The 16872-nt window shown below is 35.7% G+C and overlaps 1 protein-coding gene and 1 pseudogene across 2 annotated transcripts in view; one reads left to right on the top strand and one right to left on the bottom strand.

Annotated features, from left to right (window-relative positions):
* The window catches only part of LOC115980017 (TMV resistance protein N-like), a 101668-nt gene that overhangs the window by 29629 nt on the left and 55167 nt on the right, over positions 1-16872 (bottom strand). The window lies entirely within an intron of this gene.
* On the top strand, positions 10596-16662 carry LOC115980611 (annotated as a pseudogene).

Below are 16872 nucleotides of genomic sequence, written 5' to 3' on the forward strand. Positions count from 1 at the left end.
AAGTGTAAAAATTATACAACTTAAACAAAAGATCTTTCACCTTATCAACCATCACTTCTGCAACTGCATTCCCATAAATTTCAGAAAATGAAAACTTCAAAAACCTCAATTTTTTTCGTGGATCAAAGTCCACAGCCACATACAAAAGAGGATTAATTTTCTCCCCTTCCCCCCAATACTTCTCAAACTTAGTTTGCATGTTTGTGGCTGTGCTTTTCAAGAGAGTGTTTTGGGATTTAACTAAATTGGAAATACTCTCCTGAATAACAAATATCTCATCATAGAAGGCATTTGAAGTAACATACAATAAACCAGAAAATTTCTTTGTTGCATTATAAAACAACCTTAAGAAAGTCACAAATGCCCTACAATTTTGGAAATCAATCATACACAGAGACCCTAAACCACCACTATCTTCCTTGGTCCTAAAGTACGACGAATAACCATCATCTTCAAATTCCATTCGAAGGAACATTTTCTCAAATTTTTCAGCAGTTTCTAACATAATATAGGTCGAGTTCCACCTAGTAGGTACATCTAGACTAAGAAGACTCTTGGACTCCATACCTAACCTCTCCATAAAACTCCTAAAAATTTGACTTCTATTGGGTGAGGACTTCATATACCTCACAGCTTCACGCACCTTAGCAACAGATGCATCTATCTCTTTCAAACCCTCCCCCACAATGAGATTTAGGATATAGGCACAACACCTCATATGCATGTACTCATTTCCTAAAACTGCCCCATTCCAATCTTTAGTCACCCTTTGCAAAAATTTAATTGTTGTTAAATTTGAGCTAGCATTATCTACTGTCAAGGTGAATATCCCATCAATACCCTACTCACGCAATGACATCTCAATATTTCTACCTATAGTCTCCCCCTTGTGGTCTTCAACTTGACAAAAATTTAAAATTCTCTTATGCAATTTCCAAGCATCATCAATAAAGTGACATGTCAAACACATATAATTTAAATTTTGAATAGAAGTCCATGTGTCCTTTGTGAGACACACCCTACAACCCTTCAAGGATTTCCTTAGCTTCTCTCTCTCACTATTATAAATGCCAATCACATCCCTAGCCACCGTTTGACGAGATGGGATATCCTTTAATCTAAGCTTAGGTTGTAAGGTACTTACAAATTTCTTAAACCCATACCCCTCGACATACCTAAAAGGCAACTCATCAATTATAACAATTTCGGCCAATGCCTTTCTAGAAGCCTCAACAGAAAAGGATGTTAACACAAGGTGGAATCCGTCTTCTCCATCCTTTTTGGGTACAAAAGCTAATGTTTTCTGCCATTTAACTACATCTTCTCTATTAGGGTTCTTGGGACATATTGGCACATGAGCTAACAAATTACTAGTACCACAACTCTTACTATCAGCATTATAAGATTTTTGACAATAATTACAGATAGCCTTAGTTTTACTAGTATCACCCTCACCTATCTTTACTTTTTCAAAGTGACCCGAAACAACAGACTTTTTCCTACCACTACAACCATCACTAACAGGAGCTGTCATACTCACTTGGCATGGTGGAACTGGGGGCAACTCAGAAGCAGCAGCTGCTTCAGCTTAGGTAGCAGCATAATCTTCAACTTGGGTGGGAATAGCACCATTATCTTCTGTAGCAGTTGGTGTTTGGACAGAGGGTTCATTAGTGTTGGTTTCCATGACCTAAAAAAACAAAGATACATATTAGCAAACTAGAGTAACAAGTATAATTAATAGCTTTAATAATAATAATAATAATAAATAATAACCACACACACCAAAAAGGAAAACCAGTATCCTGGAACCACACATTTTAATAAACAAAATCAAAAGAGATTATTAGAAAGAAAGATCACATATCTCTTCTTAGCAAGATCACAGATAACTCAATGAAGTAAATTAATTAGGGACATGCAAGATCACAGATCTCTTCTTAGCAGTGACAAATTGCATGATCATACTAATCACATTATAACAATCTTCTCATACAAAGCAAGGTAAATATTCTAAAACTTTAAAAACAAAGCAAGGTAAACTAAAACTTCCATAATATGCTATAACCAAAATGTTAAATAAACCTTGTCTAATTTGGGCAGTACAGAACATAAAAAGCTACAAACTAATAGAAAAGCAAAATCAAAAGCATCTGCAAGCCACATTAATGCAACTCTCATGAATTAAATTCAAAAGTTTCCCTTTCAACATTCTACTAATCACATCATAACAATCTTCTCATACAAAGCAAGGTAAATGTTCTAAAACTTTAAAAACAACTCTCATGAATTACATTCAATAGTTTCCCTTTCAACATTCTATTTATCATTTAAATTACTCTACCCCTTTTGTAAAAAGAAATATCAAACAACCACCATAATCACTACATTTTTTTTTTTTTTTTTTTACTAAATTCAAAGGAAAGCAGAAACCATACCTTGAAGAAAACTGTGGGTGTATGGGTTTCAAACTTGAGGGCAGATAATGATACTTGGATTCAGCTTTCAATCCTGAATAAAATTAAAATAGGATCAAAATTGATTAAAGAAAAGAACAAAGAACAAAAGTAAAATAGTTAGGGTCTCTAAGTTTTAAATACAAAGGAAAGCAAAAACCATACCTTGAAGAAAACCGTGGGTGTATGGGTTTCAAACTTGAGAGCAGATAATGATACTTGGAGACTGGAGTCAACTTTCAATCCTGTATAAAACTAAAACAAGATCAAAATTGATTTAAGAAAAGAACAAAGAACAAAAGTAAAATAGTTAGGGTTTCTAAGTTTTTTTTAGTTAGGGTTTCATAGTATGAATCTGATTTTAACATTTGATTATTTGATTTTAACATTGGGTTTCAAAGGATTATTTGATTTTAACATTTGATTTCCATCACAAATGAAACCAACGAGACTAACAAAAAAGAAAGATGAGAAACAAAGAAAAATTACCTTACTGACTCCGTGAAGAGTACACGGGGTGAGGACTTCGACGGTAGCTATGGAGAGAGGAGTGGACAGTGGCGGTGGCGCTAGGCATTGGAGGCGGAGAGGGGACTGGGTAACGGCATTGGAGGTGGCTAGGGTTTGTTCTTTAGAATTTGGATTTGGAGAAGCAGTAGTTTGGATTTGGGGAAACGGTTTAGACTTTATAGAGTGTGAGATTGTGAGTTTGAGAGAGTTTGAGAGAGCAGGTAAAGAACTGAGAGTCTGAGACTGAAGAAGTGAAGACTGAAGAGGTGAGGAAGAGTGAAAAGGGAAGGAGAAGGCGTGAATGGGAAGCCATGTCCATGACCTGACCTCTGGCTTTGAAGTGAAAACTGAAGAAGAGTGAAGACTGAAGAGTGGATTAAATCCGTTTGAGATATCAGATCTTTCCCCTTTATTTCTCACCGTTAGATTGGCTCTTCATCTTAGATTATAACCGTTGATTTAAAATGGGTTATTGTGCCACTGTAACGGGTCATTTCATGCTTAGTTTTACTCTCATCAACACCCTTAATTTTAAATTTTAATTTGAGATGAATGGCTGATATTTATGTTAGGAAGGTGTGAGGAAAATCTCGGGCTGGCATTGCTGATTTGCTAGGCATGGGCTGTCTGGCCGCATGTCAAATCTACTTTTTTTTTTTTAATTACAAATAATTCGGTCGGTTCGGATTTTCCGGGTGAAATATTTTGAAACCCGGATCTGATCCGAACTATTCTGATTTTTTAAATGCCAATTCGTGACTGACCGTAGAGTGGATTCGGAGCCGCCCGTGGACCTTCGGTTCGGGCGGTTTCGGGCGGGCGGGTCGGTTGATGCGGGTCCTTGGACACCCCTAGGAGTAGGTTGAACAAAAAGAGCACAACCAGCGCCCTATAGATAAAAAATAAAAAAGAGTAATAAACAGTACATATTGTTAAATAATTGTAAAAATATTATAAAAATTTATTAAATCAATATAACTGTATATACCTATAAATAATAGTAAATATTTAAAAGAAGCAAAAGACACATAAGCACAAACAAAACCGGTGGAAGAAAAAAAAAAATGAACCGTGCTGGTTGAACAAACCAAATGCTATCCAGCTGTCTCCCTCAAACATAGTTAGAAGAGTGCTCCATTAAGAGCATTTGCAGCAGTGGAGCTATAATGCTATAATGCTAAAATTTAGCTCCACAAACACAAAAACTTGGCTGCAGCAGTGGAGCTAAATCTAAAAAATTTAGCTCCATTGCTACAGTGCACATCTATATATAGATGTGCACTGTTCATCAAAGCTAAAAAAAATATTATTTTTTTATTATACGTTCACACTACCTTTTTATTTTTTATTATTTCTGTCTCTCCATTCTTCGTCTCTCTCCTCACTGTCTCTCCATTCTCCGTGTCTCTCCATCTCTTCTTTCTTCCTCCACAGACCTTCCCTCCATCGCCGATCTCACAAGCCCAGCCGCCGACCCATTTCTCCATCCCCGATCTCACAAGCCCAACCGCCACAAACCCTTCTCTCCATCGCCGATCTCACAAGCCCAGCCGCCGACCCTTTTCTCCATCGCCGATCTCACAAGCCCAACCGCCACAAACCTTCTCTCCATCGCCGATCTCACAAGCCCAGCCGCCGACCCTTTTCTCCATCGCCGATCTCACAAGCCCAGCCGCCACAGACCCTTCCGTTTCGCTTTGCACTCATTCCGTTTCGATCGAGAAGGACCAAGCCACGCCGTTGGCGGCGAAATCGGGCGGTCAGTATCAGTTAGAGCTCGATTCGTCAGTGAAGACCGTGAAACCGTGCCCCTTGGCGCAGGTCTCGTCGGCCGGTACCGAAATGGACAGGGTATCGGGCATGGGTTTCAGTTTGACTGTGTTGATTTTTCTGAGTTTTTGTTTTGTTCTTCTTCACTGGTTTTGATGGACACGGCGTGTTGTGGTTGTTGTGGTTGTGCAGTGATTTTTATGGATTTGGCGGTGGTTGTGGCTGAACGTTGGTGGTTGAAAGAAATATTATTTTATTGCAGTGTTTATATTATTTTATTGTAGTGTTTATATTATTTTATTGTGTTAAAAGCTAAAATAGATCCACTGCTGTAACATGTATGTAGGTAAAATAGATAAAGTGACTTTTTGTATAGCTAAATAGCTAAAATTTTACATCCACTGCGGTAGATGCTCTTAAAGACTTAAAGTTATCCAGCTATCATAGCATCACAAGCTATCTAGCTGTCCCCTTAAACAGAGTTGGAGAAACAAAACTGCGTGAACATTGACTAGGTACCTCCGTGAAGTGGGCTAGGCGATGCAGTGCAGCGGTGGTACCTTCGTGAGAGGATGTTTTTGCAGTGGTGGTACTAGGGTCCTTTTTTTTTTCTTTGAAATCCATACATCTGTAATCTGGTTTGATAAAATGGTTTTTTTGCTTGTAAATTTTTGAAAGGCCTAAGGATGGGCTTGGAGGTTAATATTTGTTGTAGTATTTGAGTTAAATTTTAAAATTTTGTTGTGTTATGTGAACTAAATTTTAATTCATTACAAGGCCAAGAACTATGTTGAGGGAAAGAAAACAAAAATTTGGGTCAAGGGGGACTAGGAAGAATTTTGCCAAGCCAAACCTTACAATTTTATACATTTATATATGCTACATAATTTTTTTTTATAGGATTCTTGACTATAGAATCTCGAAACTCGAGCTATACGCATAGATCCAAGTACGAACACATGGAATTGTGAATACGGCATATAGAGTCGAATCCTTAACAGGTGTCAAATGACTCAAATTATTGCTACTTGTTCATATCAAACGTTCCAATACACAAATACACTGAACCGAACTCTTGACACGTGTCAAATTATTGGAAGGTCACTTATCATTCTGATTTTTTTTTTTTTAATTATAAAAATACCATTCTAATTCATTTTCAAACTTGGGAACAAGGAGGAAAGTGGACACAAATTTCTTGGGTACACCGTACACACACTCTAAATTCATTTTCAAACTTTAAAGAAAGGAAGACATAATGACCGTTTAGTACGTGTGTTTAAAAAACAGTTTTTAGTTTTTTTGAAAATATGTGTGGGTGAAAAAGTGTGTAAAAATAAGTATAATGTTGTTTAAAAACTGAAAATATGTGTTTAAACTTGCGTACCAAACATGTGTAATGTTCTTTTATCTTTTCTCTCTCTTCTTTGTCTTCTCTATCACAAACTCCTTTTTTTTCTTCTTCTATCCCTCCATCATCTCTTTATCCCTTTTTCTTTTGGATAAAAGTTGTTATATACATTTTGTATCACACTTTTTTAACTGAGATGTGGTTTCAACTAACATTTTTAGTTTAAAAAAAGTATAGTATTTGTTACATGCTTTTTTTAAATTAAAATTGTGAGTTGAAGACACAATTTCAATGTTATACTTTTTTATTTATTTTATTTTATCTCTTCTTCTATTTGTATGTCTTTGAACATTAAGGTATTGTTCTGATGGGAACATTAAGGTATAAGGTATTGTTAATATGGTAAGGTGGCAATGGTCATACCTTGATAGGACAGATAGAGTTATTAGAGTGAATAACATAACTCTATTGTGTTACAATTTTTGACGCAACTCTAACATGGTTAATTGTGAGAAATTATTTATCTCTTTCGCATTGACTTACCAATTTTTCTCCACTCATAACTTGTTTGTTTGTTAGACCTCTTTTAAATCAGATTGTTTAACTTAATGAATTAACCAAGTTGATACTTAGGTTTATTATTAAAATCTAGGTTATACAAGAATAAATCATATCATGCACAGTGGAAAAGTAAATAACACAATGATATAATTACCTAGGAAAACCAATGAAACAAACCTTTTTAAGGTAAAAATTTGGGGAGATTTTAACCTAGCTATCCTCAAGGTAAAAAGATTTACTATGATAGAATGAAAGTTTTTACAATAAACTTAACCCTAAATCTACTGCTACCTCTTGTAGTACTTACTCACACGACCATGTGCAGCTTTAAATCTACGGACTCTTCTGTCTTGAATTTGTTGCACACAAACACTCACGTTTGTAACTTTAAGATCCCACTCAAAAGCTTCAGATTACCAATAGTTGTTGATCTTGTATGTAGCAACTTCAAATTTACTGGTTCTAGTGGTATGAGAATGATTTCCGGTAGTGACTTTGAAAAGGAGAAGGCATAGCATCTTTTAGATCTCACAAGAGCACCTCCAAAGTCATTATAAGACGTGCCTTAGGGTTTTCTTTAAATACCATGTGAAATAGATCTGAAACTCTAATCACTTAATGATCTTAATGAGCGATTGGGCTAAATTAAAATTCTGTAGAACTCGTGTCTCAATCGGTCGAGTCTTGTTCTCGATTGGTCGAACCTGGCATGTTTTAAATTCCTGAACCTATAGCTTCCTTTTTCTTGTATTCTGACTTGTAGCACCTTGAGCATTCTCTAATAAATCCTATAGACTCTAAGATCTATATTTAAATAAGTTTGTGCTCACGGTTTGCCAATTGTTCTAAACTTTTAGAATCTAAAAATAAGCAATTGCACTAAAATTGTAGAAAAACTTATGTCTACTAGACTTTCTTAAATAGGTGAGATAAGTAGTGAATCCACTTGAAAACGATAAATTCTGATCATGAGTTGACGTATGAAGAAGATGTGAATTTGGGTATAGGAAAGAGAGTGTACCTAGCATTACTCATCCAAAAATTACATGGATCTGCATTGAGAGCATCCTATAAATTATTTTGGAGCGAAACTATAACAAGGTTGTGCATTTCATGGGCCATCGCCTGGTATAATGTAATTTTGCTGGCTTTTCTAGTCAATTTAGGCTTAAAACAAGCTTCCAAGACAATCTCTTCCATGAGGTTTCTTCCTTCTTAAGACAACCTTATCCTACAAACCCTGCCCCCATAATTAACTGAATCCTAAGCCTTCACTTTTGAACAAAACAAAGCTACCATTAAGTCCTAAGATTTTCAATCTCTCCAGAGGACATATGGTAATGTATATTGATATTTTATTTTATTTTATGTTTTCAATTGTGTGGTGGGCTTTTTTCGTAACTGTAGGCTGGATTGCCTCCTGTCACGTTATGGCCCAATGGTTTTGGATAGGAGAGTCAGGACCGGCTTGACTGCAACATACCCCAAGCCAGCTTGTGCAAAAACTAAAGCCTATTTGCTAAAACCTTGGTCACATGCCCACAACAGACGAAACTGTTTCAAAAGAGTTATGGCAAGCAGGTATAATATAACAACAACAAAAGGAATATGCTTACTGTCAGTCAGAAAACAGGAAATACCAAATCATGACTTTAATAAAGGAGGAAGTAATACAACAATATAAATGCAATATAAATAAGATGATAACAATAAGAAACAAAGGAAATCACAGTAATGCTTGATTAGTAAAACGGAGGAAGAATGATTAGTCTGCCATGCTTGATTTCTTTGTGGAGTTAAGTTCAGGAAGGGAATCACTCTTTAATGTGGGCAACCTCATAGGGAGATCTTGCCACGAAAATTACCCACTTTCAAAAAATGGGCCTAAATGGCTTATCCTTAAATTCCTTAATCCTTACTAGAGGGTAGGCTTTTAGAGGGAGAAAAGGGATTAGCCTATTGGTGCATGTCTACTATCACACTCTTGCCTACTTTCTGTTTTTCTTTCTATTTCTTTTTTCTTTCTAACTTTCCTGCTCTATTTTTTACTCTCTTCTTTCGTTGTTCTCCGTGGTGTTGTTATGTTCTTTTTTACTGTGCACGGTTGAGACCCCTTTTATACTGCCTGTCGTGACTGGATTTTTACTATTTTACCCCTTAACCGCTTTTGTCTTGGTGTGGGTGTCCTTCTCAGACCACCCACTAGTCTGTCAGTTGCCTAGCCACCACCACTTACCTGTGGTGGTCGTGCCACATCCCATTCACAGACAAAGAGTCTTATTTAGTTTGCTTGCTCACTGTGGCATTCCTATTCGGATAAAAGTAGGCATTCTCTCTCACTATCCCTCATGGCATGCACCTAGTGATTCCAACTCGTCTTTCCTTTTTTTGGGTGGTATGTCATCCTAGCAAAAATTTCCCCCAAAGGAGTTTGAACGGGAACCCTAGAATAAGCTCTTTCCTTCTCCTCACCGCCAGACCATACCCTTTCTTACCTCTGACCCATGGCCCACTAATCTTGTATTGGCTGGGTACAAGTTGGTAGTGCCTAAGTTTTGTGAGTGCTCCACTCCCATGTGTGTCCATGGCTTGTCTGTTGCTCATGCATTTGCCATGACCTGAAGGCTCGTTTGCACATTCTGCTACTCGTTCTTGACCTATTATGGCGTGAATGAGTCTTTGAGCTTTCATTCTTTATGTCTTACTTCCTTCCTAGGTTGGGCCTTGCTTGATTGTGGGCTTTTCCTTCTCTAATCCATCCCTTACCCTTTTTACGACGAAGTTGACACTTCTGCCATGCCATTCTGTTATTCCTGTTATGCTATTATTTGACTCGTGCTTGCTGGGCCTCTTTTGGGCATGCTGTATGTTTTCCCTTCACTTAATTCCAGTGGCCCAATATTACCATTGGGCTTGTATTCACACTGTTTTGGGCTTCCTTGGCCTATTTCATTCTTTTGGGCATCCTTGACCCGTTTCATTTCCCTGGGCATCCTAGGCCCATTCCAATTCTTCATTCCCTTGGGCTTTTGCTAAGTCTTTTGGGCTTTCTTGACCCAAATTACCATATCCTTTACTTTTGGGGTTTATGGGCTTGTCCACCAACCCCTTACTTACTGAATTCATTACTTTGGGTTTCTTTGGCCCATTCTTGCTTGCTTTCTATTTCTCATAATGCCTATGGGTTTACTACTTCTTTCTCTGGACTCTTTTGGGCCCGCTTACTTTCTTCGAGACCCTTTTGCTATTTCTTAGACCTATGATCCATTATTCCCGCCATTTAGGCTTAATGGTTTTTCTTCTTAATTTACTAACTCTTTTTCTCCCATATTGTTGGGCTTCTTCCTGTTATTGGGCCTCCTTGCCAAAGTGGGCATCAACAAATAGTCTGGGTTTAGGGGATTGGAAAGTCTTATGGCTCAATTGACATTTCTTGGTGTTTCTAATAGAAACATTTTGGGTTATGTTTTGTTTTCCTAATCCGTAATTTATAATGTTGTGTATGAATTAAGGGGATTAAAATTAATTAATTAATTTTAATTTTAAATTTCCAAATATCATATTTAGTGTGGCTACTAAATTAGATCTTACAAAAATTTCGTTAGGCCAGATAAGAGCCTGCAAATGCTTGAGGTATTGACTAACTATTTCAACAACAAGCCACCCTCCAACCAGCCCAAATTAGGTCCTCTAGTTTATAGTTACAAGACAAATTTGGTCATGTCCAAACTTGGTTAGTTATGTCTGAGGAGAAATTTTTTTTTTTAGAACAAATAGTACCTTCCTAATATTAGGGAGCTAGAAATTTTGGGCAAGAGAATGGCTCATCCTCATGACAGATTGATGTTCAAAGGACAATACACCTATGACATCATTGACATCGCTTTTTTATTCATCAATAATAGATTACAAGTTACAGCCATTGAGTCCAATTTTCTTCTTTCAAAATGAGTGTGGCTATGGTTAATAGCTCCATGGTAATGGGATTCATCCAAGACACAAAGAAGTTCAACAATTGCATCAATGAATGTTTTGAGATGCTAGATATTGATGGTAATGGTATGCTTTCAAGAGAATTGCTTTATGGGGATCTTAATATTTAATAAGCTTTTGTCATTGGAAAACAATACGAACCAAGAGGAAGAGATCAATAATCTCTATGAAGTAATTTTGAAGAGGTTTGATAAGGATGAAAAAGGGTTGATTGATCGAATGGAATTTGAGTCTCTTATTAGGGAGCTCATGCTAGCCATGGCTCATGGAATTGGTGATTTGCCAGTTCTAGTGGCTCTTGAGGAACACAGTCTACTTATGGAGGCTGTCCAACATGAAGTGACTAGCTTGAAGGAAGGTAGTCGAAAGAATAAAAGAAAGAGAGAAAAGAATGTGCTTCTTGATATATGCCTTTGTTGTCACAATTTGGAAACTAGATAGCAACAAAAAAACATAATAGCAATTTTGGGTTTTTTATATTATTTTATTTTATTTTTTTGCTCCTAATAGAAACTTGTGTGGGTACTTTTTTTCTTAGCACACAGGCCCAAGTAGAAACAAGAATCCTGGGCCATTTATTTGTTGTTTTGGTGGACTGGGCTTGGTTTACCGTAGCTAAATGGGGGCTGATTTCGAACCAAGTTATGCACAAGTCACATAAAGCTCCTCAAGGCAAAATGCGATTCCTCCTAAGGAATAAAATATCATTATAAGTGTTTTAGTATCATAAAATGACCCTTTACTCTTACGAAAAGAGTAAAATAATAATTCATAATATTCACAATGAGAAATAGATTGAAATAGAGTATTTGAGGCTTATCTTTTATTGTGTAAACATTTAAAAAAAGTTCCTTCACTTGGTACCCCGGACGTACTGTCGTGGTTCCCAAGGGTACTAGGTCTTTAAGAACCCAGAATGTTGATTCTCTAAACTACACGATCTTTCTCCATGCTTATTATGCAATGAAGTTTTGTCCTTTCCCTTACCTCTATAGGTCCTACATAAGAACACACTATATAATACACATATTTTCAAATAATTGTTAGTTTCTTAGATTAGGATATACATTTTAATGCATATACATATATGTAAATGAATTTCATGAAAATGATTCAGCCACGAGGATCCTGGCCCCAATTCTCATAGACTTAGTGCTTTTGCACAAGACTTGTGGGATTTGGAACTCAAGTCCAAGTGGCTTTGCTTGGGCATTGCCTTCCAAGATAATTAGGTGAGAAGGATTTTTGTGGGAGAGAGTGATATCTGATATGTGTATGTTTTGGTATATGTTTCTTTAGAGGCTAAGTGTATCCAACGCCCAAGTTGAAGTGAGGACCCTGGTAAAAAGACTCATCTCTTGGCTAAGTAAAAGGAAAACTAGCAAGTAAGAATATATGTATTAAGCAGCAAGAAACAGTAAAGGAAGACAATGTAATAAAGAAATACGTGAAATAATTGTTAGAAATCCTCAAATCAATATGAGATATTTCATTATTTTTCTTAATTGTGAATTACAATGTGCTCACTAAGATGTGTTACAAGGCCCAAATAAGCTCAAAAATTACAAACTTAGATGGATATCCAAGCCTCTAAGACTTGCAAAGTTTGAATCCCTTTAAATCCAAGTAAGTTCTATAGTGGCTGTCCTAGGATATAGGCGCTATTTTCTACTTTCTTTGAGTTTTTGACAGAGTTTTCTCAACGATTCTTATTCTGATTCCCTATATTTGAATCCCCTTTCAATGTTGGTTGCCTTTCTCTTTTATAGTGTCATTTTAGGGTTCAAGGTACCATTGATTCCCCCCCTTTAGCTCCTTGGGTACCAGAGCCTCTGTTATGCCAGCCATTCTGACAGCTGATTCTTTTTCTGTTTATCATAGTTTTCCTCTTTTAGTCCTGTTTTCTTAAAAGCCACTTGCTGGCTTTCCATTCCGGGGTGTCCTTGGAGAGCTAACCTTCACCCTTTCTTTTTTCAAGGCTTTTTACCTTTTAGACTCAGCTTTTTGGCTGTCCTTCTTGCTGTCATTTTTCCTAAGTGAGCGGAATCCATTCCTACTGGGTTGAAGATTTTCCTAGCCACTTCCCCTTATAGTTCTTCATTCTTGGTTTCCCGAGGTACCAGCCTTTTGTTTATGAATTGTCACTCTCCAAGTTTTCTGGTTCTTTGTTGCACCCTTGGGTTCTTGAGAAGGACATATCTGTTTTTCGTTTCTTGTATTTCGTGGTACTCCTTTTGAGCTATCTCAATCCCACTTTAGCTGTGCTACACGTCCCGAGGATCCCGAGTCTTTGACAGCCTCTGGGTATCCCAGCCCAGTTCTTTCACTTGATTTTGCTGGATTTTTAATGGCATTTTTGTTGGAAATCTGAACATACATAGGGCCTTGGTGTTGATTCTTAGCTTCATGAATTGGACCTTCTTTTGTTAACACCCATGGTCTTTCTTTACTTTTCATGAAATGAGCTTTCTTGTGAAATTTTGGTCCTCAACAAAACTTAATAGCAATTAGTTTTGTAAGTTTTGAATATTTATGTGCTAAATTTTTTTTGAGGGAAAATTTATGTGCTAAGTTGATACACTACACAATTTAATGCATCAACATGATACACTACACAACTTAATGCATCAACATCTCTACAATTATTGTATTTAGTATTTACACATATCTCTAGTTTCTTGAATTTACTCCTTAGTTTTTATTTTTTATTTTTTTAAATCCCACCATACATTTAATTAGTAGGACTTACCATTCATATGAGAGGAGGGAGAACGCATTTATAATACTCTGAGAATACACAATAATTTCCCTTCCAACTCCACTACTTAAAAAGTTAATGTTGCAAAAAAAGGAAAGTATGAAAAATATTATGAAGATGATATTGGAGATATTTTGCTTATATAGATAAATAAACTTGACATTAAAAATATATTTGAAGACATGTTAAAACACTGTTTGATACGATAATGGTTAACTTAAACATATCAGCAAGATCATCTAAAACCTACAATCAACTTTTGATTGAGAAGTTTAGTGGTACCACAATGAAAAAAAGTGACAATGTCAATGTAGATGTCAACAAATGATTTGTTATTGCAAAAGATTTAATTGGTCTGTTCCAGACCTCTAAGTTTAATTGAGTCCTCTAAGTTTAAATAGTGAAGAGTGAAGATATTGTTCACAGAGAGAGATCCTCCTGCCAATTTGGCCACCAACACCAAGAGGGTGCACACACTTCCTTTTTTTTTTTTTTTTTTTTTTTTTTTCAATTCAAAATTTGATGTGAAGGTATTATATTTGAAGCAAGGTATTATTTTTTAAAATTATTTATCATTATTTCTTTCCAAATTGTAAAATAATTTTCGATCCATTGACAATAGGGAATATTTAAACCTTGATTGTGAGTGTATTTTGTTTGTGTGAGACTATATGTATATATATATATATATATATTAATATTTATTTATATAGAATCATACATCAACCCAGTCTGAATTAATCTGCTTGGATATGTATCTTGTGATTTAAAATCTTAAGGTATCATGTCATTTCAAAATTTTATTGCCATATGAATTAATCCATTTGTAGAGTTTCATTCGGTTTCCAACAAACTTTAATCTACTGATTTCCATTGTCCTTCCCTCCCTCTTCAATCCAAACGGGCCGGGCCTATAGTACAGAGAAGTCTTCATGCAATAATGTATATATAATATAAAGAATGGTCTTCCAAGCTAAATCAGAAAGAAGCTACAGCTAGCTGTTTGTCTTCATTGATCAAGCTGCATAATCTAGCAGCGTGTTGAAAACTTATGATGACTTGGCTGTATCTTCTAAAATTTATCAAACCTCGTGGGCATTTTTGGCTACATGGCTTTGATAAGAATTCTGTTCACTATGCTACCGTTTCTTGTGGACTTGGTCATAATGTAATCAAGCCTCAATGACGGAGCCAATAATTTTATCTAAGGGGCCAAGCTAAGTAGTAAAATTTCAAAATCTCATTCTAAGAAAACGATGTTTTTTTACTTAGGTTCACATCTTTAGAGAGATCAAATTGAACTTGGATAGGATTATTTTGTATTGAAAATTTTGTCAAAATTTTAGGAGGGGGGAACAAATAATTTCAAAGACTAATTAAGATTTTATTACCACTATTAATGAAAAATTTGAAAAGCTAGGGGGGCCATGGCCCCCTTGGCCCCAACATGGCTCCGCCGAAACTAGATGTGAGTAGAGGCAATATCTAAATCTTACGTGAGATTTAACAAATTATGTACTCCTATAGAAGTAAACCAACATTGAAATAATAAGTCTGTTTTAGTCTCTGAAATTGAGTACGTGAGAGATAATTTTTAGATATGGAAAAAATTAAAAGCTATTTTTTGCATAAAGAGTACTAATCACCTATCTCACATTCCACGTGAGAAGTTGTAAAATTGCATGGTCAAGTATCTTTGAACATACAGTGAATAAATATATATATTTTTTTTATAAATACTTTTAATGTTAAGATATTTTCAATTTTAGCTGTTGTTTTTATTTTGATATTATATAACTGGTTTTAGAGCTTTACTAAATTCCTCTTACTTTAAGCCGTGCTTTTTAGTGTCAATTTTTTTGTCATGACCTAATCAAACCTTTCACTCATCACAATCCCCACTCTACGCGCTCCAAAGCTTTTAGGCTTCACGTTAAAGTCGTACTTTATTCTTCGACAAAAAAGGAAGGGCAGCGTTTATTACTTTGCACTGCCCTATTACAGTCAACATGCACACAGATTTTTTTTTTTTTCCCAACTGAAATTGTGACTTGTTGAAGTGAAATAGTGACTTGAAAGTCAAGTGTCACCATTTCAATCAAAAGAAAATGACTAAAATATAAAACTAACATTTTAAGTTTCTTCAAATTTTATTTCCTTCATTTAGTTTTGTTTTTGTTCATTTTAATTCTTTAAGTTTCTTATTCATTCAATTATGGCCTTTACGTCAATTTTTTGTTAAAATTTTTAGGAAAAAAAAAAACTGGAAAATATTTTTCAATTTTTTTAATTAAAAAAATTTGAACAAAAATTAAAAAAAATTAACCACTGCATATAATAAATTTCTTCCTATTTATGAATATATAATTCCAACACACAATATGAATCCAATTAACTTAACTGGTAAAAAAATTTGCTCTCAAAGTATGGTAAAAAACAAAAAAGAATCAAATTTTTCTTACACAAAAAATAATTATCATGGTGCTGTGATAGATTCATATCTATCGCATCCATATTCGAATTTTACATGCACGTTAATCAAGAATGGTCTTCCTGGTGCCATTCTAATCTGTCTATATCTGTCTATATCTTCATTGATAATATCAATTTGATATGCAGCGTCAAGGAAACTTATGATGACTTGGTTGTTTCTACAAAACCTCTGTCAAGAATTGTGCCATCAACTTTCTGCAGTGAAATGCACGTAGGTTGATCTTTTCAAATTCAAGTTCAGTACAATTAGGAGGAAAAAGCCATAGTCCAATCACCAATGATAATCTCTCAAACCATTAGAACTGGGAGTTACAGCACACTTCATTTGCTGCATTCTACAATTAACACATATATGAAAAAAAATTGAGGCATTTTCATTTCTCCTTAATGCTTCTCATCCTCTTTTTTCAAATTTTCGCTTGCTATAGAGCGAGAAAGGTAGGGGGTACTGACTCTGGCCCTGAAACAAAGTACTCTTATCTTTCAAATCCTTTGTAGCTGATCCCCAAAATGCTCTGTCTGGGTGGAATATAAGTTATTCTCCTGATTGACATTGGTCAACTGCACCAGCAATACAACAAAAGTTCAATCACTGCACCTTAGCAGTCTGGGACTCTGGTATTATTCCTCCTCAGCTCTCCAACCTCACTTCCCTCATAGCTCTAGACCTTTCAAACAACTCCTTTTTTGGTCAAATTCCTTCCGAGCTTGGCCATCTTACTAGCCTTCAGCATATAATTCTTGTGGGGAACATAATTAATGGCACCTAACAGTCTATCTCATTGTCGTAGGCTTGAAAGTATAATGTTCCAGAACAACAGACTTACTGGTCATCTTCCTCGTGAACTAGACAGACTTCATGGACTGAAATTTCTTGACGTGTCCATGAACAATCGTACTGGTGTAATTCCCTCTACTTTTGGCAATCTCTCCACTCTTACCATTCTCAACATAGCAAGAACTCAGATATCTGGCGAAAT

The sequence above is a fragment of the Quercus lobata genome, chromosome 3 (assembly GCF_001633185.2).
Source record: "Quercus lobata isolate SW786 chromosome 3, ValleyOak3.0 Primary Assembly, whole genome shotgun sequence".
NCBI lineage: Eukaryota > Viridiplantae > Streptophyta > Magnoliopsida > Fagales > Fagaceae > Quercus > Quercus lobata.